The sequence below is a fragment of the Varanus komodoensis genome, unplaced genomic scaffold (assembly GCF_004798865.1).
Source record: "Varanus komodoensis strain SLA01 unplaced genomic scaffold, ASM479886v1 scaffold17, whole genome shotgun sequence".
NCBI lineage: Eukaryota > Metazoa > Chordata > Lepidosauria > Squamata > Varanidae > Varanus > Varanus komodoensis.
The window spans coordinates 22,499,952-22,524,225 of record NW_025335505.1 but is presented as its reverse complement, the minus strand read 5'-3'; the positions used below and the strand labels follow the sequence as shown (position 1 = coordinate 22,524,225).

Here is a 24,274-nt window from a genome sequence, read left to right as displayed (position 1 = left end):
CTTTATCCTAATTTACAGGGAAGGTGGGCACATGGCACTGAAAGACCTAAACCACTTTGCTTGTTATGCGGTGGGCATTTTGAGGATTCAATATTTTCCTGGCTGGTTCATCCCTTTGCTCTGAGCTGTGGAGGTTGGAGTGGGCAGCAGAAATGGAGTAGATCCCTCCCCTTCTTGCTATACTGGGAAAGAAAAAACGGGGAGAGTGGATTGGAAAGGGAAAGGTAGGACCTGTTGGTGGGCAGGGTAGGAGAGCACATGACTGGAGAGCTTCTAGACATTTGTGCCTTCTGTGATTTGCTACCTTTGTTTGGCTGCTTCTATTATTATCATTATCATATTATTATTATTACTACCACCACCACTACTACTAATACTATTATTGCATTACATTTCTATACCACCCATAGCCAAAGCTGTCTGGGTAGTTCACAATATTTAAGTCATTCATCCAGGTTTCAACCAGGCCTGATCCTGCTTAGCTTCCAAGATTAGGCAGGATCAGGCACTTCAGGCTATGCAGAAACATATGGTTAGGAATGTATATCTGAGATTTTTAAGAGCTAGTGGCTTCATCAGAGCTGATTTGACTGGATCCCTGTGGCCTCTTGACTGCACAACTCACTGCAGCGATCGCTTTTGTTACTGCATCTTTGCAAAACTGTTCATTAATCTGCACAGAGATTTGGAACATTCTGACGGCTAGGCAACTAATGACTGATAATTGCCAGTGGGAAAAAAGAGATTAGGGCTTACCCTGACATCTTGTTTGGTTCTCTTTCATTTTTATGCTTAGCAATGTTTTAATTCTGCCTGCTTAAAGCTCATCTATTAACACAGTTGTGTGGCTAAAACTGAGACAGCAAGGCAGCTTATTAGAGTTCAGTAGACCTCAGGATATTCTCAGAGCTGTAACACAGTTATGTGATGGTGCGCAGTAGAAAGGATTAACACTGAGCGTCCAGACCTCTGAGAGTTACAGGGTTTGAAACAACAAGCTCAGTAGCTTCAAGAGGGTGATCCCAGGATGGGTCAGGGCAAATGGGACCATGGTTTGGTTCTGGGGAATGAAAAGGCCCTTTCCTCCTTGATTGATTTACACAGTTGTAGTTTATAACTATAAGGTCTCACATGGTTCAGTACCACAATACCTGCTAGAGCACCTCTCCTAGCATGAACCCTTACATGTACACTACTTTTGGCATCTAACTCCTTCCTCCATGTGTTTCTTCTGAGGGAGAAGGTGGCAACAAGGGAGAGGGTCTTTTTGGTAGTGGGCCACCGATTTTGGAATGATCTCCCTGATGAAGCCTGCCTGACCCTGTTATTTTTTCTGTACCAGATTAAGCCCTTCCTCTTGTCAGCCATTTAATAGCACATGATGAAGTTTTAATCAGGTTTCGGATCATTTGTATTGGTGATTGCTTAACATTGTTTAAGTTATACATGTGTCTTGGTTTTTGCTTGATGTTTACAGAGAATCATAGAATTATAAAACCATGTGTGTATACACACACACACACACACACACACACAATGGTATTGGCTCACAAACTTAATCTGTTCCATGATTCTGGTCGCAACCCAAATTAGTTGTGACCCAAGTCAAATTTCCCTATAAGGTTTAATGGAAATAAGATTAATCCATTTTGTAACCATTTTTTAAACAAATATTTGACACAAAGTGACAAAGAACAACAAAGTAACAAACAACAATAAAGATCCCAGCCATCTCCCCCCGCCCCCCCAAGCATGACCACGAACTCGCCCGTCTTCCCTGCACAAGCGTGACCGCGATCATGGCCATCCCTGACCGTGATCGTACCTGTGCAGGGAAGACGGGGCAATCATGATCATCACCCAATGCGAAGTTTGCGACCTGAGGCAATTTTTTCTTGAAATTTCTGTTTGCCACCCGATTTGGTCATGAACTGAGGCGTTTGTGAGCCAAGGTACCACTGTACATGTTTTTTATTATGTATTTCAATGGTTGTGATCTTCACAGACCTCCCAGAGAGCTTTGGCTGTTGGGTGGTAGAGAAGTGTAAGTGTAAATCCATGGGATATGCTTAACTTAGATCCTCAGCCATAGCACCAACTCAGTCTGATGCAAGTTGAACCAGCATAAGGATTTCTATTTTAAAATGGGCAGCAGTTTGAAAAAAAAAAGTGGGAACATTTGTGCAAAATTCAAGTTTCTGCTCTTTAGTCTGTGTAAATCTGAAATTAACTGCTAGTAAAGTCAAGGTGGCCAAAGCAGAGTGTGTGCCTATGCATTGAGAGGAGGATGTATCCATACTTCCCATGTTAAATGCTGCAACAAGAACAGCAATGACTCAGGACTTGGCCCCAATTTGTGCAAATTGTATGAGAGATATGTAATTCTTAGCTCCAAACTTGCACAAATATTTCAAGCAATTTCATGGAAGCTGAACCCTCATCCCCAGACTTGGATTGCAATTTGGAAGTCTGCTGAAGTCAAAGGGAACATGTGTTCCAGTGTCTTGTATCCCTAAGCTATACAGAATAGCAGATTCAAAACAAAGGTGCCATCAAGAATGCTTGGGTGGTACTTGATCCTTCAGGACAAAGCCACATCTCTGTACAGGGCTTTGGATTGCCCTGTTCAAATATTATCTTGAAGGTTACTCTTCTGGGCAGTGGTATCAAGCAGGCATTTGTGTGTCTCCAATGTCCCAGGGAGCATCTCCTTTGGTTCTGTCTTGGGCCACAGTGTCAGGGTAATGCTAATTAAGATGCATAGCACACCACACACATATTGGAGAGCCAGCATATCAGAATCCCCCTGTAACACCAGAGTAGATTTTCTAAGGTGCTGTGAACATTGGTGATGCTGAAATAATCCTCCTGAGGTTTGATACTTTTCCCAGTCCTGGCTAGATTACTTATCTCCAGTTCCCATTTTGCTCAAATAACATTTCTTTGAAGGGTTGTTTTGAAAACAGGATTTACTTCCAATGAATATGTTAGCATTCAGCCATAGAATTAAAGGAGAAGCCCTGTGCCTATTGGTAAGTTGTTTCTTTCTGTCAAGTAGTATCTTTGAACAATTTCAAGAAACTGGAAACTTGATTCTTCTGGTTTCTGATGTCTGTTCCTCTGTTTCTGGATGGCGCGCTATAGATTTGTGATTGCATCTATATACCACAAAGCAACAATTGTGCTGGAGAAATGGATTCTAATTCCACTAATGTAACAGTAACCTCAAGTGACCATATGGTTTTAGTAAGTTCATATATGTGTGTTGATGTCTGGAATTAACTAGTTCTTGGGCTAGGACAGAAAATATGTTGATGGTCGTTCAAGGGTCACTGAGGGATTGGCCTATTTTGCTGCTTAATCGAGCAACTTAGTTATCTCAACTACTCAAGTTCTCCATATGGGGAAAGAGGCAGAAAAGACTGGCTCATACATCAGGAAGTACTCAAAGGGAAGAAAAATATTTTCCAGGATTAATAATGTTAGTCAAAACATGAAAGAAAAGAAAAAGAATTGTGTTTGGAAAGGAAGAAGTACTCTGACAAGTGTGACCTCTGTTTTTCTCATGAGTCCCTGTCTTTGAAACCAAAGCTGCCTTTAATGTTCACCAGGTGTCATCAGGGTGTTCTACTTCCTTTCAAGATAGGGAATGTAGCTTTGCAGTTTCAGCATCTCTGACGTTCTGCAAGTGAGTATATCCATATTCCTTTGAGTTGTACATCAAGAGTTTAAAGGGCACACAGAGGTTGAGAGAAAGGCTTCTACCCTCCATTAAAGATATGAAAGCACAAAATGTGGTTTGTTCATTTTAATAGCTAAGGGGAGGGCCCAGTATTTGGGTCTATGAGAGTCCAAACTGAGCCTCTTCGCTGCTCTACTCATACTTACTCTTGAACCTACACTCACCCTTTTTTATCTTTTCTGCCTTGGGATGTTTGGCCCTCATTTCTATTTTCCTCCCAATTTTGCAGTGCAGTTCTTCAATTAAAAAAATACATGTGTTTGGGCTTATATTGGTAGATGTGGTTGCAAAATGATGCTTATATGAGCTGCGTACAGAAATTGATATGAATTTTTACATGTACAATTTCCTGTAAAGATTCTAATCTAATGCTAATGTTCTAATGGTTCTAATGTTCATGAATACTTAAAAATAGTAATCACAAACTGATGGAGAAACTAGATAGAGAAAACTTGGGCTTGACAGTTCCAGGGAGGACATAGGACCACAGGGCCAGGGAACTCCTTTTCTCTTAAGTTGTGGGCAGGCCCTGTCTAGGATGGGCCTGCTTGGGAAGCTGCTGAAGGCCTACATCCCAGCAGCTCCAATTCACTGATGAGAGCCTCCTGAACTTGCTCTGCCTTTCACCACTGCAGCCTGCTTGTTCACCTGATACTCACTCTGGGCCGGACAACAGTGGTGTTGAGAAGAGGAGCAGTAGAGGTCACTGCCTACTTGCTACCTGGTTTTCTGTCAGTCAGGTAAGCAAGGAATAACGATGAAAAAGAGGAAGAGTTATAAGAGCTGGCGACAGTGGCGGCGAGAAGTTAGATGCATGAAGAGGAGACCTGTAAGGGTATATTGTTCAAGGGCCTTCAAAAAGCTGGAGCCAGCAATGGGCCTGGGTTTAACTTCTGCCAAGTGATTAGCTGGATGAATGTCCCCTAGCAAATGATCCTTCTTGATTCGTATTGGTTTTGTGGACTGCATGCTTGCACACTTGCCTGGTTAATCTTGAGCCAGTTTGAGAGAGGTCCTACTTTGGTTCTAATGGCATTACCTTCCGTGTGGTTTCAGGAATCAGAGACTACAGCCCAGAAACCTTTGCACACAGCAGTGGGCTGCATAAACACAACTGAATGAATAGTTTGCTATGGAACAGGTGGTTGTTGCTGGGCAGGAGCAAAAGGTAGCACAAATGTAGATATGCGAGATAAACTCAGAAATGTTAGAAATACACTATTACTATCTGGAGATGATTTTAAGTCTAAGAAACCAACACTAAGCACAAATGATAGGGTAGCAAACAGGATTTAAAGCTCTTTCGGGGTGGTTTATTTAATTATTCGAAGAATTTCTATCCTGTCTTCTAACCAAAAAGGCTCCCAAGGTGAGTTACAAAGACAAGAAATAAGACCATTTTCTTTTAAAAAAAAATGTATGGACATTAATTTAACTTAAAATTGAGAGAGGCTATATAGTGGACAAATCACAATGTTAAATCATGGAAAAGGAACAATGATAGATAGTCTGATTATCCTTGATATGGAGAGCATTCGACATGGCATTGTAAAAGTTAAATCTGCACAGTGGCGAACAGGATGAGAGATAAGTCAGATATTGCCTGAGCTGCTTCTCCCATCAGCCATGAATCTGCCAGAACTGCAATCCTGTACCAATTTGCAGAAGAGCAAATTCTACTGAATGTAATAGAATATGCTTGCACAGACATGCATAGGATTCACCACACATGGCCTTAAGCAAGCTACGTGCACACAGTCAGCTGGAATTTTTACATTTTCAGTGTCAGAATAACACGTGGGACTTGCAGTGTAGAGTGCTGTTCAGTGTGGCAACCAGCTTGCTTCTTTTTCCAGGATTCTCTATTTTTCCTCCCTCTGCTCTCCTCCCATCCCCACTCCAAAAGGGAGTCATCATTCTGTGGCTACTGAGGATGCCTTGTTCTTATAAGGCCTTTGAATTTTTGGTCTCTCTGCGTGTGCACAAGCATGTGTGTGTCTCATTTGTTGCGCCCCCCCCCCCATATTTTTCTGTGTTTCCAAATGATTGAGTTCCCCAAACCCTGCTGATACCTTCCCCTTTTATGTCGCTAGTGCTATTTTGGCTGTATGAGGAACAGCACTTTGGGGCCGAACATCAGAAAGAAGAAGAATGGTGACACGATGTGTTAAGTGATCTATCTTTTAGTGTATGTAAGGCAACACTTAAGCACTATGAATGATGATGACACATATTAGCAGTTTTGCAGCTTTTATAACTCACTTTCTAGTCTTTCCTTATCATTGTGAGGACATTGCTGTAGGCGGTAGTTCATGATACCAAATATACTTCTAGCTGTGTTTTGTGTTTTTTATCTTTTAACTATGTAAGCCACACTAGGTACGTAGGAAAGATGCCCATTTCCACATCATTTCAGTTGCATGGAAGCTGTTGGGAAATATTTCCTTGGGGAGTGCAGACTCCGTATGAAAGAGATAACATACAGGAATGTGTTTCCTGTTGTTGTTCTGAATTGTGCATGATTGTCATTGATATGGAATACCTACTTGGGATTTAGCAGAAGGGCGGAAGCATTACTACACATGTTCATGTAAACATATGCCACATAGAGTATGGAAACATCTTGCGCTACTGAGAAGCTATTTAACTTGCTGTAATTCAAAATAATCCCATAGTTGCATTATTTTCTGTCTCTGTGTATTGCACAGGAATCTCATACTTAACATTTCTGACAGCAATATATTTCTATTGGGAAATTCATCTTATGCTTCATTTTTGTAAATACTTGTTCTTTTTAAGTTTTGCAGTGGATTACTAAACATTTTCTAAAACTCCAGACGCTTGCTCTGTTGTTATTGATAAGTGTCCCCCCCACCTCCAGGGGGGAGTTTGACTCCTTTGCTATATAAAAAGGATCACATGCAGAGTCTTTGGAATGCTTGAGGTGAATTGCACTTAAAAGGAGACACGCCTCCCCATTCTGTTCTCAAAGCCCTCTGTATGTTCACCTTGATAGCACTTGACAGAGCTCCTGAGTCACACAGGCCCATGGGAATTGAAATCCAGCCCAAAAAAAGGAAGAGTGAACCGTGGTGATGAGCATTTGCAATTCTTTAGGTCACGGAAGTATAGCCAACATACCTGTTCCCTAATAAAAATGTCTTCAGCTTCAGCTATGAGATTGCTTGCTGGACAGGGAAATTGCTTTGAGGAGAGTGTGAGGGTAACAAAGATGGCCTCAATGCAAGTGAGCCAGATTGGTTTGATATGCTCAGACTGGCTGGTCCCAGTTATTACTGTGGCTGCTGTATTTTGCAGAAACTGTGGCTTCTGAACACTTTTAAAGGGTAAGTCCATTTCTGTTTCAGCACTGCCCAGTGTTTTTCAAGTCACTGTGAAGACATTTAATGCCCTTGGGGGAAAATCTTTTTGTTTGACTCTGGCTGAGGTTCTTAGGTCAAAATCCTTCCATTCTTTTGATGATAAAAGAAAATTTGTCTACTTGTCCTCCACCCCCTTCTAAACAAGTTGTCTGTTCTAAACAAAATACCCATTTTGTTACTATGTATTCCCATTTACTATATACAACACCATATACCAAAGATAACAGTCCTACTAACAGCAGCCCTGCAAATATCTAAAAGTGTAGAAATGCTCTTTGTCGGGGAAGGCCTAAAATCCCCTTGTAGGGTGACTTTACTTCATACTGAGGAGACCTCAAAATAGGCATCTAGCAAGCCTTTCTAAGTAGCTCAATCCATGCATGAATTGTCATTACTGAAAAGGCCCTTTCCTAATCTAGAGAAAAGGACCTTATCTACCATCAGTCAAACGGTGGAAATAGTTCCTCAGCATAACTTCAAGAATTCTTAAAATGAGCCCTAATTCAGACAAGAGTGTCACAAAAATGTGTAGCCAGAAAAGTACAAACTAATTCATTGGCAACTGTGGCACTTTGCTGAATTTTCCTTTCAGTGCAGCTCCTATTGGGCAGGAATACTGAGGAATGAAAGAATTGAGGCCATAGTAACATAAATAATGGCTAAAGCTATACCTTGTGAACACACACATTGAAGCTGCTAACACACTTTCTTGAGCCCAGGCAGTATCTTGTTCTGCACTTGGACAGATGAGTGAAATTCCATCAGTCTTGTAAATGTCTGACTGGTTGGCAACTCAGACTTCCCCAGTAAAATTACTTGATTGCGGGATTTACAATTTGCAGAAAAGATGTCCAAGCCCCATATTCAAGGGGCAGCTGCAATTTTCCCTGTGCCTTTTTATTCCCAGGTACATGAAACTGACAAGCAGCCAAGTGGCAAACTGGGTAATCAGGATGGCAAAGCCTGAAACACACACCACTATTTGGTTGAATTTGTCGGAACAGCTGGTTCATCCTGCAAGTACTAATTGGAATGATGATAAATCCTTCTCTAAAAGTAACAGTAAGTAATAACCAAATAAAGTTAAAAAGCTTGCCCATATTATTTTTGGCTGTAGTTCATGGCAACACTTCATTATTTTGGGGGTAACTAGAGAAGGAGTAGGATGTTCTGTATCTAAAAGGCTAAAAGGTTCTATACAACTATTTCTTGTTTTGTATCTTTAGCTTAATTTTTCAGTGATGTCCTGTTTGGAATGTTTTGTTTAAAGAACAGAAATTAACTTTATGTTCTCATCCTTTGCTCTGAACAGCAGTTTTTGAAGACGTGATCTTCATCATTTAAATTAGTAAGAAAATCATGTTCCAAAAACATGATTTGAGCTAAATAAACGTCTAAGTCCACACTAGTAAAAACCCAGGGGAAAACAGCATATGCCTAATATGTTGCAATGGGAATAATCCAACTCTCTCTGTGCTGGGTCGTGGACGCTTTGGCTAGGTGTAATTTACTGTGTCCAGAACCAGTTGAGCATAATACAATAATCTGTGGAACTCTTCTGTAGCACAAATGTCAAAAAGTTATTCATCTTCCTGGCATTGTGCTGAGGTCTGATTGTTCAGATGTTGTTCTCAAGTCCCTTTACCTTCTTTAACAAATCCTGTTTGTAATTATTGGCATGTTTTTGTTGATGGCATTAAAACACTATGCCTGAACAGGGCGAGGCCTACCATTAAGTGGGGAGAGAAAGTAGCCTTGGATGGCAGATGCTAGGAGAAGTGTAGTTGTGTGGGGTTGGAAGATCGAGAGATGTGAGTCTGTTTTCCTCAAGTGCAGCAGAAAATGCTGTCCTGCCAAGTGTTGCAGTAAAATGCAACTGCCAGCCCAGCTACCATCTGTGCATGGGTTCTGGAGAGGTGCCATTTCATCTTTTACTTCAGGCAGTAAAATGTCTTGGGCAGGCTTTGTGTTTCATTTGATATTATGGGTGGTGAGGATTATGAGAGCGGAGAAGGGAGATGACTGAAAAACCACATGAGCATGAGGAGTAGAGGGCCACCTTCAGGAGGTGTATGTGATTGGTTTGCTTTCCCACTACGTCAGTAAGTTTTGATTGTTAAAGCCAATACTGAAATCAGAGAGCTCTCGGAAAACGCCCTTCAGTACATTAATGTAATTCTTGTTACTTTGTCAATGGCTTTCCTGCAACTTACTGACTGCCTTACTTCACCCAGGATTTCAGGATATTATTTCCCTATATGAGCAAGCCAGTGTTAGAGCTAGAGCTAAGTAGGTTCACTTCATAGCAATTTTCCAATGGATAAAAACACTGTTAGACATTCCTGAAAGCTTAACGGTTCACCCCAGAGTGAATTATTACAATTTAGTTGTCAGCTTCAGTGTGCTCTTACACAGAAATGCTAATATGCTTTTGACTGTGGCAGTTCAACTATTAACATCAGTAGCACTGTTGCAACATAAATGGTGAAAAACAAAATAGATGGTGGCTGGGTACATCTATAGACAATTTTTCTTTTCAGTTTGAAGCCACCTGAAGACTGCAGCTAGATGAATAATAGCTTAACCTCCATATGGTTTCCGTTCTTTCGGGGCACTAGCATACAGAAAGAAAATCTACTTTTAGCTCTGGCTTCTGTTTGCCTCTTTGTGAATGCATCTGAGAAGGCTTCCTGTCTGCTTGCTGATAGGAAATGTTAGTAAAACAGACAGGTTGAGTGACATTTCTCATGTGCCGGTAAGATTTGCAAACTGGCACTGAGAACCCCATACAATCCTTAGCATGAAGGGATTGTTTATGACAGAAAGCAAATCTATCATCATTGCTCCCTTCTTCACAAAACAAACCAAATAATCGGCCCTCTTCTAGGCCTTATCCTATACTTACAATGATGTCTAGACATTTTGCCAGCAATTTGTATATGGAATAGCCAGCTTTCTTAATCGCCGTACACAGTTCCCCACATATTTCTGTCACACTATGGACGGGCTTTCACATCACCCTAGTTACAGTACGGGTTGCTGAATTCTGATTTTTGAATTGTGTGAATCCAGCCACACTTTGTGCATCATGAATATCCCAGAAAGATATCCTATACTGTTAGGGTTATGAACTCTGCAAGTTGCTTAAATTATAGATTGTAATTATGTATAAACAGAAAAGATGTATTTTTTGCTAAGTAAGAGATGTAAAGCACAAGAATAGTAAAAGAACCCCCCCCCCCCACACACACACATACCTTTCTGCATGCCAGTACCAAAGCACTACAGAGATATTTGGGTTACAGGGAAGGAGCAGACAAAGAAACTGACTGAGAAAACAAACTGCCGCTTGTTTGATTGCTTGTCAAGCAAACTCTGGGTAGGGCAAGTAAACATGGGTAAGCCGTATGTGTGAACCAGGTCACTAGCATCGTGCTATGAAAATGAATGGGGTGCGGAGGGACAGGCAGGAGAAGTCTAGTTGGACAATCATGGTGGATGAGTAGGAACAGTCACCTCACCACCACCTCCAGGAGTCCAAGCGTTGTAGCAGCTATTCCTTTTTCCTCTAGGGATCATTTCTGTGTGCAATAGGTGCACCTTCTCAGTATATTTCCCCAGCAAATACAGTCTTGTGGATATTTTGTTATTAAAAGGAAGCATATGCTTTTTCAGACTCAGGAAATGGCTTTTGGGCAGGGCTTGGGTTTGGGTTTGGGTTTGGGCAACCTACTCTTCATTCCACCCAAAGCCAGAGATTTCTTGGGAGTGTAGTCCAGCTAGAAGAAAAGGAATTAATAACCCTGGGCACCTCATTCCTTTGGTCTCTCTCTCATTATCTGATTGGGCGGCAATGAGTCAGAGAGAGAGTTTAGGGAAAAAATGTCTGAGCCTGCACTGTGTGGAGGATTCAGAGAGAGAGAGCAGGAACAGCTGGAGCTGCATGAATCTGGTTCTTCCTTGCCTTTCCTGCAGTGCCGCTGAGCTGTTGCAGTTCCCAGAGCAATGGAATTACAGATATAAGAGAAGCCGGCCTGCTCAGGTGAGGGATTAGTTTTGTTTAGATTCAAGCAAGCACATGTGCGTCGAATGTGCACACACACAGGTGTATGTAAATAGGAGCCTCAGTGTCTACAAGTGTGTCTGTGTGAGTATTGTTGCAGGGTTGTGTGTCTGTCTTTTGCAAGGGATTTTTGCTGAATTCCAAAGTATATCATCACATCCAATGGACTGGATTGTGAATGCACCCAGAACCTGCTGCCCATGCTTATTCCTGAATAAACCAGTTATTTCTATTTCTCCATATATATGTGCAAGCTGGAATTTTGTATTGTGCTGCATCACACTGTTAATTCTTAATAATTATGCAGGTTTGGGGCTGCTTGGGGATCATGGAGGAACAAGGAATGTAAACTTTCTGCTTTGATCTAATAGCTGGAACAAGAGGGTATGTGTCCAAAGCAGTGGTTTTTTGTGGCTGTGGGATTTCTTCACCCCAAATGTAAAATCATAATGCTCACGTGCCTCAGTTTCATGATTCTGTGGTATGGGTTGCTTCCTGTTGAGGATTCAAAAGACTGCTGTATCTCCACGGATTCCTTTGCCTCTGTCCCCACTGATCCTGCCTTCCATTCCACCAGTCTCGGGCACAAGTAGACACTTAAATGACTTGCATTATATTCTGGAGGACAGAAAAAAAATGAGCTACAATTTGGGATCCATTTGGAAAAGAGAAAGCCTGTCTTTCATTCTGGCTATTAGGTGTGTTTAATACAAGTCAGAAGTCTACCTTTATCACTCTGCAGTGTGGGTTTAAAGCTAGTATACAATCCTGGCTTGTTTGTATATAGTAAACCATAAATCTGGGTTCTGATACAATAACTTATCTAGGTCTACTTTGTTTACACAGCCCCTTGAGTGGGAGGAAGAAAGTGGGGGCAAATGGGCCTCATGTTCCAGTAAGCAGCTCATGCTCATTCTGGTTTAATAAGTTAAGTTTCCTTATGTGTGAATGCAGCCACTGGGGTTCATACGTTTAGCTACAACCCAGCGATAGTCTTGAGTTCTATTCCCCTTTCGCTTCTCCCTTCGTAAATGTCTACCACTGCTCCTATGGGAAAAAGTACTGTACATGCAGACAGTTCTGCAGTGGGGGGACACCACCCCACAATAGTGGTTGCTATCATGACAGTGGCAACTCATTTTTCATTGGGAAGATTCCATGGCAATGCAGGTGTATGTTCTCCATCAGCATCCGCCTAGCTATGAAAGCTGCCTTGAGTTCTTCACAAGAAGAAAAAAGGCAGGATACAAATGTAATGCACCAATAATAATTTTGCAACTGTTTGTTTGACACATGCAATAAATTCGCCATATCCTCTGTCCTGCGGAAACTGCAAAGGCTTCACTAGGTTGTGCTGCTGCTTAGTATTTATACTTACTGTTCAGTGTAAGCCTTACAGTATCCTTCATGACAGGTACAATTCAGCTTTTATGATACCACTGGCTCACCAGTGTCATTGCTATTGGTGCCTTTGCTGCATCTTTTTTTTTGGGGGGGGTCATAGTAATAGTAGTTTAGAAAATCTGTTTTACAGATGTGAACTGCTTATCCTCAGCTACTCTCATGTCAGTCATTCCTGCTAAAGGAAAAGCACATTTGTACGCTACATGTACAACTTGCCCAATTTAATTTGGGATAACCATACCTGCAGTGGCAAATGCTGCTCAAGTTCCAGAAAACAGACTTGGTGCTCTTGGGTGTACAGGTGACTTCACAGGTAGCAGCACCTTAGGCGTAAATGTGTGGGAAGAAGCTCTTGGGCTCTACTAGTATATTTTTGGACTATTTGCAATTGATGAAGAAGCATTTCTCGCTCCCAGTTGTTTAACAATACTACAACAAAGGGTGTTTTGATCTCTCTTTGAGGCTGTTAGAATTCCTGGTCTAACGGACATGTTGCTGTATATTAATCATGAAGTGCAGTCGGAGTCCCCCCATGTTTTATTTGGCTCCGTCCCTGGCTGGTATTTTGTAGCTCCAGTTTGTGAATTTCAGCCTTTTGGGGGGCAGAGGAGTAGCTCTCTCAAGCCTGAAGTTTTTCCATCCCTGATTCTGACCGCATTTGGATTTTAATTTTGTCTTTGCCATATATGGTTTCAGCCTTTTCAGAATATCTTAAAACCTATAGCTGTGGCCTGAACAGCTGACCCTTAAGTTCTCTTTGTTACATATTGAGTTACTTACTGTTGGTCTGCCTCACCTCCTTTTCAAATAATTTCAACAATTTTATGTAGGATATGACACAGTCTAGTTATATTAATTTACAGGGAAAATGCTAGATGTTTGAGCTTTCAGTCACAATCACTTAGAAACAGACAGCATTCGGGATGCCTTTTATTCTCTGATACTAAAACTGCAAGAACCACCACACCAGTTCCTCTGTTACCTCATGTTTACATGGACAGAAATGGACTGATTCCTACAGATAGAACAAACTGTTCTGTACATTGCCCAATTCTGAATCATAGTGAGCACTCATTAGGTTCTTCTGGCAATACAACCCCCTTGTCTGTAAGGTAACTGGCTGCATGTTTTGAAGCTTGGCTCATGTTGCTTTGGGCCATTCACCTTTTTTTCATCCCCTTCCATCTCATATACATTAACTTGTGCTTTTGTTACTGCTGTAGTTCCACAGTGTGCATGGCACTGCATGAGTTTATGGAATACAAATAAGAAACATGAAATAATCCATGCAGATCCTTTGAATAATGGTTAATATTGGGGTCTTCAGTAATAAGCAAGGGTTTTCTTGTCTGGCATCTTCCTAGACAACTATTTCAGTTTTCTTTATATTGTGAAAGTTGTGCAACTGTGTGATTGGTTTATTCAATGTGATTTGCTTGAGCGCATGGGAGACCAACAAAGGTGGGATGCAAACATATGGACTGCAAGATAAAATTGGCTCACGTGAGTGCATTCAACCTGTTCTGGATGTGATGGGAGAAGAAGTCAGAGTGAGCAGAGCTAGTGAAGAAGAAAATAGAAGGAATGAGAATGTGACTAACTCTCCCCACATATGACAGAGTTCTGGGAAAACGTCATCTAAGGAGCAAGTAGGACAGAACAGCACCCTCTGAATCAAGGGTCTTGCTAATCATTAAGGAGACTTGGGGAATAGTACTGTGCATGTAGGTTCACTGCTGATTATTAACACTGGTTTGCAAATAGATAATGATATGCATTGAAGTCAGTCTCAGGACACACATTCCCCAGCTCTGCTTTAAATGTTACATAGTTTCCTTGAAAACAACACCAGTGATTCTGCTTAAGAATGACATAATCTTTATCTTCCTTAATGCTGCCTCTCAGCTTGCCTGGAGTACCTTGGGTAAGACAATGCTGGAGATTTAAAAGTATGGTTTCCTGCCTTCATTGACTATCCATCTGAGGCTGGCATGGGAATAAGGTATAAACCAGCCATTGCTGAATTATGTTATGAAGCCTGTACTGCCCTGAAATAATAATATATGCAGCGTTAATAAGATACATGCTAAATGCTCGTGTATTGTGGACATTTAGAAAGTGTCCGCTCCCCTGGCAAACGTGTTTTCCTGTGAATTGTGTTAAGTGATATTGACAAGTCATGTGGTCGTTAGGGACTGACCCAGCAGGAGGTAGCAGATAGGAGTGTTCTGCATTAACACAATCAACATCCGTTCAACAGAAGGCCAGCCAGGCCTTTCCCTAGGAAACATATGCCAAAACTATTATCAAAGGCTACATTATGGCCTGCAGCAAACTGGACAGGATGCTAATCGGGAGGGACTTGTGCAAAAAGTGCCCCATGCTTTCGAAGTAAGGTGTTGAATGAAAATGATATTTCCATAACTGGAACAGTGTGTCGGTGTTGTCAGCAACATTAGAATTGTGATCTTTGTGCTGCTTTAGGATTTTGTAGGTTTTGTTTGTTTTGGCTGCTGTTTAACAGAAAGTATGCCAGAAGTACAGGGAAAAACATTTGAGATGTTTATAAAAAGCACTGAAGGCCCTGGACAGCTCATTATTTCTCTTTGAGGAAGAAATCTGCGATGCACATTAGGATACCTGTCACTATGCATAATGAGGATTTCAGTCATGTCATACTCAGGAGCCATCATTGTATCCTATTTGGCGTGATGATTTATTTTTAAAGTGTCGTTATTTGTAGACATTAGAGATGCAAAGGGAATAGGTTGTGTTTTTCCACCACATGATATAAGGAGAACCAGAGATAAGAGGTTTAAACTGGGAAATTGTATGTTAGAATTTGAAATAACACAAGACACAGGGTTGGAATTTAGTAGGCAAATTAAAAATTAACACATCACCTGGGCCTGATGGCATTCCCCTTCTGTTCTCGAGGAAGTCAGATGTAATTTTAAAAAATGTGAAACTTGCCATTAAACCAAATGTTTTTACCTGAGGATGGGGAGGTAAAATAAATCCCTTTTAAAAGGATCTGTCTGTCTGTTTTAAAACAGACAAAACCTGTAGACACAATTGGTTTAAATTTTGCTCTAATCTTGGAAACTAGGATTCAAAACTAGACTGATTAACCAGGGTCCCCAACATGGTGCCTGCTACCGCCTTGCTGTGCACCAGCATCTCTGATGGTTGCTATGAAGGGGTTATCTGGGTGGTACACATGGGTACCATGGCACCCACGGATCCCTGCTAAGAGGTTCCTAATGTGAAAAAAAACCCCGTTTAACACATGTATTGCAATGAAATAAACACAGCTTCCTAGCACATAGGCTAGGCTTCAACAAAAGCAAAAATACGTCTCTGAAGTAGTTGTCTCTATGCCGCACATTCATATATTGAAAGCATTGTAAAATCTTCAATCCACTGCACTATAGCAGAACAGTTTTTATAACATGACTCTTTTATGCTGTCGAAGGACTGCCAATCATCCATTTTTTCTTCTTCTTTCTGAAAATCTAAACGAGTAACCAGAAATATTCTCCTGTGGATTTAAAAAAGATGAGAGTCTTCCATGGCCACACTATTATACTATATTTTCTGTGTGTTTTTGAAATGAAGTTGCATTATTTCCTCTAGGAAATACGTAGCTTTAATCACTCTCTGATAAAACAGTACTCTCACTTGGCCAAGAAAGATCATATTCCAGTTCTGATGACCTTAATACAGCTTCTGAACTGCAAGTTATCTAACAAAATGGTATTTGTGAGCATAGCCCTACTTTCCTATGCATTCCTATTTTTGCCTAGCATCAGTCTTGAGAAATGTCTTTCAAAATTTTATTTAAACTGAAAATGAATTTGTCCTGGTATTATCTTCTGTTTAGTATAAAATGTATTTACTTTTTATGACTTTGCCAAGTACAAGATGTATTTTCCTTTTCCCTTAGCATCATGAGGTGTCTGGTGTAGATAGCTTTCTAATAAAGTCTTACTCATGAATTTATGGTGAGTAGGGTCATATGAAAATATGCTAGTTGTTCTTTCCAAAACTATGGAAGGAATATTTGCACTACAAAGTTATTCTTTGCTCAGAAATCTTTGGAATGTTGTGTAGATCCCATTTAAACTTGGGACAGATAAACTTCTACAGACTGGTATATGCCAAGTGATTTGGAAGTGCTACCTTTCTTTCAGAAACATACTACTTAAGAATATTGCACCAATAAATGTGCATTGATTGCAGTTCCCATTTATAAATGAATGAAAGGCTGGCTGCTATTTGTAGAAAGGAAGTAAGCTTTCAGCACAATTTTCTCACTCTAATTCTAGCACAAGAGCTACTGTAGGCAGTTGGTTGACTTGTGACAAAGAAACCCTGTAATAAGTATGCCTGGAAATAATATAGGGAAATATATGTTTAGCCCATCTATATGTCAGTGCTCTCTCTCTTTCTCTCTCTCTGTTTCTCTCTCTCTCTGCTATTACTATAAGTGGATTCTACATTATTGCACTATAAATGAATTCTACAGATTGAATATATGCCATGTAGCATTGATTTTCTGTTCCTGGTTGACATCTATCAGCCAGTGTAAATTCCATTTTGAAAAAATAAGTATGACACACCTCTTCTACAGTCTAATCACATTCTTTCCCCCAGACTTTAGAACATGGAAGATTGCATTAGTATGTTCAGTGTGTGAAGCTAACAGAAACATTTATTGTTTTATCCTTTATCCTTTTGCTTTATCGTGTACACTTATTTTAAAAAGAAAAGAGTGAAAAAGGAAATTAAATATTGTGTCCAGTGTTAGTCTTATGTAGAGTAGACCCATTTAAAAGAATGAGACTTAACTTAGAATCCTAAGAATTAAATTGCATTGATCAGAGAGGATACACACAAACCTCAAGAGAAATTTCCCACAGTTCTTACTATCAGTATACATACCATAATTCTTGCATCAGTTTTTCACTTAGTTTCAGCTATTTTGACTTGTGAGACTTCAAAACTAATTTGGGCAAGGAATAATAATGCTATAAAAGGCCATTGAGCCTTACAAGGCTCATTGTGGCCTGATTTTCACACATCTTGAGGAATTAACATGCAGTATACATGTGTAGGCTTGTGATTACATTACATAATATGCAATGTACATATTATGTTTCTATTAGGATAAATGCAGGTGTTTCTCAGAATCACATCCTTTAACATATGCAAAAGCATAAGACCATTAACTATAAGTTGGTTCTTCAAAGCTAATAATATTGAAAGGTCTGTAAACTATTCTAAGAGTCAAGATTATAGATTGGAATATACATTTCAGCTGATGAAAGAGTGCACCCACATTGTGGTTTCTTTCTTTGGAGTCTATTTCAAAAATCCACGGTGAACTGGGGCCAACTATTCCTATAAAAGAGAAATCCTACAGGGACAATGCTGAAAGTGATATGTGTGAATGATACAGCATATGGTTATACATATGTGTGAGATAACCCTGTTGACCTTGGATGAAATCTAGTACTTTGAGGAGCCTTTCAATGACTTTTTAAAGTGTCTAGTTTCTACTTTTGGAACTGCAGCAAATCTGTTGGAACTATAAGGACAAAGTAATATACTAAGTCAGTAGAAAAAGTTATAAATCTATTGAATACTTAGAAAGTGTGACACAAAAGGCTTGTATTTAATTCCACAAGTAAGATTTACTATCTGGCTTGTCACTGAACTGCAGAACTGGAAAATAATGTCATGCACTTACATGGGTTGGGTGGTATAAATATGTTATTATGGGTGGGATCTACTTATGTCATTGCAAGCAGTTCTTTCAGTGGAAAGAGAGTGGGGGGGGTGATTCCTCCTATCTGTCACAGACCCCCTGTGCCCTCAAAATCTCTGGAGCGTGGAGAACACTCAGGATCAGATTTTCATGTGAGGCAGATGAATGAAGGAGAAAGTGGACAGAGTGAAAATACTGTCACCCTTCTGGAAGTCCACTAGTGTGACATTGTATTTTCCCTATACATCAGAAATGCAGGGTCATCTCTCCCACTCCTATCTCCTACAATATTTTGGTAATATGCTGCAGAAAATTGGTACGGCTGCTTGGTCAGTCTCATCCTTGATATAAATAAGGAATAGGAGACTCAAAGCTTTTTTTTTTTTTTCCTGAGGTATTATACTCGCATGGTTCCGAATTTACTGTTGTTGAAGGGCTCTCTAGACAACATTGAGATCCTCTAGTTTGGCTTCTGCTTTCTTGTTCTTTTAGAATAAGGAAAATGGGGTTTTTCATTAGAAAGGGGGAAATGGTACTGTTTCTCCATGTTTATTTGAGCTATTTCACTATAGCAGCACTCTTCCTATATTTTATGTAATAGAAAAGCAGGAGAGAAAAGCTTGGATCTAAATGCTTCAACAAAACCAAAACAGATACACTGGTTTAACATCCTTGTGTAGAAAAGCCCTTAATGTAGCTTAGTTGCCCATTACATCTGTTGCTGGTTGCTTTTGTGTCTCATGAGTCAGCTAATGAGTATTTAGTTGCACCTATTAAATAATTCTCTTTTCTGATGAGAAGGGAATTGGGCTTGATCAAGAGCATCAAATGTAAATGAAAGTCATCACAATCTGTATAAGTATTTGAAGCTGGAAAAGCAGAAGCATAAAAGCCACCTGCTAGCATCCTGATAGGTAGAAAGTTTGGTTACTGATAGAATAGGAGGTTTACTTTGATCTTTTGTTTAAGGCAGGACTCATGTACATTACTGGCTTCCCCCCTGTTTTTCTTTGTAGTGAAACTTCTGGCTTTTACAGCTGTATTTTTTAAGGGGAAAGTTATCTGTATTTATACTGAGGTTAGATGGTTCTGCCTTAGTTCACCTCTGCTGGAAGAGCTTACTTGTAGATTAACTGCCTATCTCCACTACACCCACACCTTTTAAAACTATAGTAGCATCTAAAAGGTTCTTTTCTTCAAAGGAAAGGTCATTGTGAGAGTGGTCTATGAAAGTTGCTGTTTATCTTTCTAAAAAAAGAAAAAAAACCCCACCAGATGTATAAAATAATGATCCACAGAGATGCTTTTATTCTCCATAATTTCATTCTCCCAGGCTGTAATCCTATACATGCTCCCCTAGGAATGTCTCATTGAATAAAGTGCATCTTACTTCTGAGTATACTCCATAGAATTGCAATGCTAGTGGCCTTTTAGTATGTTAAAATATTAGAGAATTGAGTAAACCCAGTAATACAATAACACTTGGATTTTTTGGGAATTTATGCTACAGCATTTATATTCCATGCTATTTAGTCTTTCATTAGCCTCTCCTTAGATCACTTTCTGTTTTCATTTTCCTAAGAAAGATCCTTTGGATATGTCCATTTTTATATAATATGATTTCTAGTTTAACCTAGCTACATTATTTATAGTAAGTTCAATTCCATGTTTAAGATTTTCTTTGTCTTACCCTATTATCCTAAACCTTATGCAAAACGAGGACAAACATACAGTGAAAAAGTTTAGTCTTAAATACTGAGGCCCCATTTATGCATGGAATGGTTTTAGCAGTTGATCACTGTTACAGTTCAGGGAAATGTCAGATATGGGAACTTAAAATAAAGTGCTCAATAAATATATTTTCATTGTGAGTGTTGTGGTCAAATTTTGGAAACTATTAAGACTACATGAATCGCATTGGAATTGTGGCATTACTTCACACAATATACATCCTTTTGTTATTTTTTAAACCTGTTGGTGTGATAGAGTGACGTTTTCAAAGCCATTCACATGTCTGCAATAGTGCCTGAGAGCTTAATTGGCAATAGGTGTGTGGAATAGGTGAGTTCTGACAGTACGCTTGGTGGAGAACTGGGTTGCTTGAAAGGGTCTAATGCATGATGAACTACAACTCAGCATTGGGATGCAGTGAAAGTCTTGCATGCTACTAGAGGCAAACAAAGTTTTCATGGCTAAAATTTGAACAGTTAATGGCTGGGTTAAAATCGTATTAAGTCTAGTTTGCGGTAAAGTCACGTTGGAGAAATCCTATATGCAGAAGTCGAAATATGAATAGGGATCTACACACAGTCATTCAACATGGAGCACACGTCATTGGAGTATGGCTACCTGGTACATCATACTCATGCATGCTTGCACTGCATACTGAACCCGCCACCGCTGTATCAGAACCATTCCACAGGGTCCTTAAATCTTGTGCTGATGTGGATGGCCTGATGAGTGCTTAGATTTGACTATAGTTGTAGCAGGATTGCATCTGTGGGGTGATGACTTGATGATCCAGCCTCTGAGTAGGGGACTCACCTAGATGGCTTTTTGGCCCTATCTAAATCTGATTACATTTCAGAGAAATATTGCTGTGTTTTGTTGGGAAAATTTTTCCTTTACACTTGAGACACCATCAGCGTCTGCTTTGAAGATAGGGTTCGTCTTCTAGACTAGGTGGCATTCCCTGCCATCCCATGTGTGAACTGAAAGAGTAGGAAAAACTCCTACATCACTTGCTCAGCTTTCCAAGCGGATTTCCACCAAAGCAGTTTTATTCCAACCATCCCAGCAGAAGTCCATCAAAGGAGTTTTATTCCAACCATTCTGACTTGAAGGGGGAACTAACTGTTCCCCAATTCACACTTCCATGCTAGGTGAAAATTTTGTTCTGTGGGTCACTTTTTTATTTATTCATTGTGTCGCTCAGAACAGAACAAAATTCTGAGAAAAGTCTGTGCTATCTACCAGATCTAATGTTGTTTGTCCATTATACGAGTATGTTCATGACATCAAAGAAAAATAACACATTTAGCAGTCAGAAGGTGTTTATTGTGAAAAGTTTAGCCTCTAGGTGAATGCTTCATATTTTCTGAGCTTCCACTTAAAAGTGTATGTATAAACTTTGAATATGCTCAGAATTTATACAATACCTAAGCCTTTGTTTGTTTATTCATTGTATCTTGCCTTTTTTTCTTTGAAGGAACACAAGGCAGGTTATGTGTTTCTCCAGCTCCTCTCAATCTTTTCCTCACAACAACAACCATGTGAGGTACTTGTAGGTTGGGTGAGAGTCTGGCCCAGAGTCACCCAGTAAGTCATCCATGGCTGAATGGGGCTAGAACTCAGATCTCTTGAGTCCCAGTCCCACACTCTTAACTACTACATGACACTGGCTCCTTTCTGTATTATACTCCCTTCAACTACATATTCTTGGTTGGCCTGTTTTAAAAGGAAGCATAGGAACAGTTAAACCCATGGAACTGAGGATCTCCCACACACTTTCAGATAGGTATTATTAAGGCAGTTTTGAAAGTTGATTTATGAGATATCATTTATTTATTTAAAACATTTCTCGGGGGTGGCTCACAACATTCATAAAAAGATAGAATTAATAATTTAAAAACTGGTACCATCTCGGCTATATATATTAAAATCTATAAATACAACAATAATAAATTAACAGTTAAAATAACTTTTAAATGAAAAGGTCTTCTCCTGGTGCCGAAAAGCAAATAATGATGGCGCCAGGCGAACCTCTCTGGGGAGCGCATTCCATAGGTGGGGCACCACCGCAGAGAAGGCCCTCCTCCAGGTACTCACCCTCCTAATATCATTCACGGAGTGTTCCCGGAGAAGGGCATCTGCTGCCGATCGTAGGGGGCGGGAGGGCATATATGGACGCAGATGTTCCTTTAGATAACCAGGTCCCCAGCCGGTAAGGGCTTTCTAGGTCGTAACCAACACCTTGAATTGGGCCCTGACTTCAATAGGGAGCCAGTGAAGCTGACGGAGAACTGGGGTTATATGAGAACAACACCCAGTCCCCGTCAGCAACCTAGCAGCTCTATTTTGCACCAATTGAATTATCCGGATCGTCTTCAAGAGTAGCCCCACGTAGAGCACGTTACAGAAGTCTAGTCGGGAAGTTACCAATGCATGGGTCACTCTCTCCAGGCAATCGTTCTCCAGATAGGGACGCAGCTGATGGATCAGCTGAAGCTGAAGGAAGGTGCTCCTCACCACCACCATCACCTGAGCTTCTAATGACAGCTCAGGGTCGAGGAGCACTCCCAAGCTGTGAACCCTGTCCCTCAGAGCGAGTGCAACCCCATTTAGGACAAGGCCCAAGTCCCCCACCCTGAAGCCCGAGCCACCCACCAACAGGACCTCCATCTTGTCTGGACTGAGCTTCAGTTTATTGGCCCTCATCCAGCCCACTACCTCGGCCAGGCACCGGTTCAGTTCAGCCACTGCCTCACCTGGATTGGTGGAAAACGAGATATAGAGCTGGGTATCATCAGTGTACTGATGATTCCGCAGCCTGCACCTCCTGATGACCTCTCCCAGCGGTTTCATGTAGATGTTAAATAGCAAGGGGGACAAAATGGACCCCTGCGGAACTCCATGGCATAGCTGCCATGGCGCAGAGCCATAGTCCCCCAGCACCACCTTCTGGAATCGGCCATTGAGATAGGAGCGGAACCACCGCAGAGCAGTGCCTCCAACTCCCAATCCCACTAGCCTATCCAGAAGGATACCATGGTCAATGGTATCAAAAGCCGCTGAGAGATCCAGGAGGGACGGACTCCCCCTGTCTCTCTCTCCCTGCACAGGTCATCGTACAGGGCGACCAAGGCAGATTCAGTACCGTACCCGGGTCTGAAGCCAGACTGAAATGGGTCCAGATAATCAGTTTCATCCAAGAGTGCCTGGAGTTGTCCCGCCACCACCCGCTCTAGCACCTTGCCCAAGAACAGGATGTTGGCCACCGGTCTATAATTGGCGACCCTCCTCTGGATCCAGGGATGCCTTCTTTAGGACTGGCTGGACTACCGCCTCCTTTAAAGGGGCAGGTACCCGGCCGTCTCTTAAAGAGGCGTTGACCACCTCCAGGATCCAGGTCACAATCCTGTCCTTGTCATTCTTGAGTAGCCAAGATGGGCAAGGGTCTAGTAAGCAGGTGGTAGGATGTACATGTCCAAGCACCTTGTCCACATCATGAGATATAGATAGCTGCAAATCTCTAAAGTTGAGTTTCTGGGGTAAGATTAATACCTTTAAGATGAGTATGATACCCAAGATTGTCTATGCTTTATGTGGGATTCTTCTATTTATTTCTAACAAGTGATTTCAGAAACTTAATGCTCTATTCCATAAATGTTTAAATGTCCCCACCTTGAATTTCTTTGAAATGAATGTCACTTCTAAATAAAGAAGGTGGGTTTGGCCTTCCAGATCTTCCTTTATATCATAGGGCTTTTTTGTTGACCAGTATTTAAGTCTTTTCCACTTACATCAGATTATCCAACTACTTCAGTTTTTGAATATTTATGTCTGGATCTGCTATTCAAATGTATGACATTAGATTCCCAACACACTATAACGGATAGGATGCCTTGTGCAATTACTGCAGTCAAAGGGGTGTGACGTACAACATACCAATGACAGTTTGACCAATTTTCTCATGCTAAATTAATTTTATATATTCATGTGTGAATCTTGGAGAGATAACTTGGTTTCTTCATTGGATCAGCGAGTGAGTGCTGATGAACTTTTGCACTTCTTGCCCAGGAAAATACCAGATTGGATAACATCCACTGTATATCTCCCTACTTCTCTTAGCCACAGAGGCATGAACAGGATTATTATTATTATTATTATTATTATTATTATTATTATTATTA

General features: G+C 40.7%; 1 long non-coding RNA gene across 5 annotated transcripts in view; it reads left to right on the top strand.

Annotated features, from left to right (window-relative positions):
- LOC123021566 overlaps positions 1 to 24,274 on the top strand; it is a 255,000-nt gene that overhangs the window by 201,605 nt on the left and 29,121 nt on the right. For 3 of the 5 annotated variants that reach the window (XR_006414342.1, XR_006414346.1, XR_006414344.1), the window contains exon 5: positions 8,033 to 8,187. The exons of the other annotated variants lie outside the window; for them this stretch is intronic. This is a non-coding gene — a long non-coding RNA (uncharacterized LOC123021566). The remainder of the gene's footprint in view (positions 1 to 8,032; positions 8,188 to 24,274) is intronic. 5 annotated transcript variants of the gene reach the window in all.